Source organism: Chrysochloris asiatica, unplaced genomic scaffold, assembly GCF_000296735.1.
Source record: "Chrysochloris asiatica unplaced genomic scaffold, ChrAsi1.0 scaffold00142, whole genome shotgun sequence".
Lineage (NCBI taxonomy): Eukaryota > Metazoa > Chordata > Mammalia > Afrosoricida > Chrysochloridae > Chrysochloris > Chrysochloris asiatica.
In genome coordinates, this window is record NW_006408660.1 from 6,534,682 (window position 1) to 6,538,153 (window position 3,472).

A 3,472-nucleotide genomic window follows, 5' to 3' on the forward strand; every position below is an offset into this window, starting at 1 on the left:
AGTGTCTTGATCCAGAAAATAATGAATTTCTGGATTCTCCTGCAAATTCCCCAGCTATAAACCTACATGACTGAAAATAGAGAACTAGAGATATAAATCTATAATGAAGTCAATTACAAAGTGAAAGAGGGAATAAATGTGGGTACAGCACTTCCAAGTGGCAAGGAAGTCAAGCAGATTTCAAGATTAAAAAACCGCTGTTTTAAGTAGAGAAAAAATTAATAAATTATAGAGTAACCTCAAAAAAAAAATACACCTACACATCAAAATGAAAAAAAAAGGGAAATCAGAAAGATTCAGTAAACATTAACAGAAATGAAAATAAAAAAGAAAACCCACAAACAAAATAAACTCGGCATAGAAAACTATATAGAATAAAAATTCCAGCAGCACTATATACACACACAGAAAAATAAACAGCAATCAATTCATTGTTGTTGTTGTTGTTGTTAAATGCCGTTGAGTCGGGTCCGACCCATAGCGACCCTGTACAGGGTTTCCGAGGGTGTAAATCTTTACGGGAGTAGAAAGCCTCATCTTTCTTCTGCGGAGCAGCTGGTAGTTTCGAACCGCTGACGTTAAGGTTCGCAGCCCGATTCGTAACCACTACGCTACCATACCTATTGATAATTACACTGAACGTAAATGGATTTAAAACATACCAGTCAAGAAAGCAGAAAGGATAAGGAAACAGGATCCTTCGATGTGCTGTCTACAAGAGACGTATTAAAGAGATGGAGACAGCCTAAATGTCTATCAACAGAAGAACGGTTAAACAAACTTTGGTACATACACACAATGGAATACTACACAATGTTGAAGACTACTGATGATTCTGTGAAACACTTCACAACATGGTTGAACCTAGAAGACATTACGCTGAGTGAAATTGTTGTTGTTGTGAAGTGCCATCGAGTTGGTTCCGACTCATAGCGACCCTGTACAGGGTTTCCGAGGCTGTAAATCTTTCTTTCAAGAAGTATCTTCTGTTAAATTCCCTTAATTTTTGTGTATCAGGAAATAATCTAATTTTGCTGTTGTATTTGAGGGACAGCTTTGCTGTGCATCTGATTCTTGCTGGCAATTTTTTTCTTTCAGAGTTTTGTATATGTCATCTCATTTCCTTCTTGCCAGCATGGTTTCTGCTGAAAAATCAGAGCTTAGTCTTAATGATAAGTCACCTCCACTTTTTCACCTTCAGACCTTTGCCCCAGTTCCAGCTTCCCAAACTCTTGCTCCCTGCAGAACTGCAGACTGTCCCCTCCCCAGGTCAGCCTATGACCTGCATTTAAGCACTTGGCCATTTGGCCTGGTTTGCCATTGTTGTTAGGGGGCATCCAGTCTGTCCCACCCTATGCACAACAGAACAGAGCACTTGCCCCATCCTCACAGTTGCTAGGTTTGAGCTCAGTGTTACAGCCTTTCTATCAATCCTTCTCTTTGAGGGTCCTCTTCTTTTTTGCTGACCCTCTGCTACAGCAAGCCCGATGTTCTTTTCCAGTGATTGGTCCCTTCTGCTAACATGTCCAAAATATGTGAGATTAAGTTTTGACATCCTGGCTTCTAAGAAGCATTCTGATTTTACTTCTCCCAAGACAGATTCGCTTGTTCTTGCCACAGAGAATGCAATTTGGAACATTCACACACGCCATTTCTCACTACATCCTTACTCAGAGGGTTCAGAGTAGGTCCCTTATTAGGAAGATACCCTGGGTGATATGTTGCTTTCCTTTCCCTTCTGCCCCCAGCGCTAGATGGAGGAACACTTTATTGCGCCTGCGCTGTACTGCAAAGCCGTTTGAACAGCAAGGTCAGAGGTTTAAACTCATCGCCTACTCCTTGCAGAAACCCTATACAGGGTCGCTATGGGTAGGAACTGACTCGACGGCACTTAACAACAATAGGATAGCACTAGTCCTGATGAGACATTACAGGATAATGCGCTGTTCTGCGGTTTTGTTATGAGCCAGAACCCACACGACAGCACTTAATAACAATAGGATAAGCATGGACTGCTAGCCACAAAGTTGGCGGTTCAAACCCACCAGCTGCTCCTCGGAAACTCTGAGTAGGCGATACACAATAGCACCCATCATACACCAAAAGTATTAAAAGAGCAACACTGAAATTCCATGCTGACCTTTAAGAGTCTTAAAAGTTAATAAAGTACAAACAATTTGTACCAGGAGCAGATGAAATGGGAATGAGCAGGTATGAATTGTGATGCCAATTCAATCTATTAACTAATTCAACAAGAATTTATTGTGCCCATACCGTTTGCCAACAGTATCCACTGCAGTGAATAAGACAATAAAAACAACAAATTAAAAACATTGATTGTTGGCGGTTCAAGATTGGGGGGAACAAAATCAAGTAGGAAAGAGAGACCAAAAGTGAGGAGTGGCTAGGGTGGCATCCCAATATGACAATAAAAACAAACCAAACCCACTACCGGGGTGTTGTTTCTGACTCAATAGCCCTATAGGACAGATTAGAACGGTAAATCTTTAGGGTAGCTGACTTCCACATCTTTCTACCTCAGAACAGCTGGTAAATTCAAACTGCAGACCTAAGTGCTAGCAACTGCCACCTGGTCTCCTTAGTACACTATTAACCAAACCCATTGCCATGGAATAGATTTCGACGCATAGCGACCTTATTTAAGGTTTTCCGAGATTATAAATCATTATGGAAACAGAAAGTCTCATTTTTCTCCCAGGAAGTGGCTGGTGGTTTGAAATGCCTACCTTTTAATTAGCACTCCAACGCCTAACCCACAGCACCACCAGAGTTCCTTATATCAATGTTGTTGCTGTTAAGTGCTATGGAGTTGGGTCCGACTCATAGTGACACTGTATAGGGTTTCCAGGGTTTCGGAGGATCCGCTGGTGGGTTTGAACTGCCGAAGGTCCACAGTCCAGTGCTGATACTATGGAGCCACACCATTAATTCAGTGGGACTGTGGGTGAGTGTGCTACAGACCTCAAAGCCAAAAGCCTGTGTAAACTCAAGCCACGAGTCCCCCTTTTATTTTGTTTTGTGAAGTGCCATCGAGTTGATTCCGACGAATAGCGACCCTGAGGGTTTCCAAGGAGCGACTGTAGAGTCTGAACCGCCGACCTTGCAGTGCAGCGTATTAACCCACAGCGCCACACCAGGACTCCCCACAAGTCCCCTAGTACATGGCAAAAGGGCATAAAGCTTAGAGAGCTGGGTGGTCTTTCTTTTCGAGTTTCAGCCCTTTAGGATTAAGGCGCTCCCGCCTCTCTGAGAGGAAAGTGTTAACGCCCAAAGCGCTAACTGTGGTACAAATGTGCGCAGGCGCGGGGTGTGGAGTGCGCCTGCGTAGAGTGCCGGGCGACGTGGCCGGGTCAGAGCCCGGAAGTGGCCAGAGTGAAACCCACCAGACAATCGCTCGGAGCAGCGCCTGTCAAACTTTGATCTGCTGCTTCGCGCCCCTGTCGGTACCACC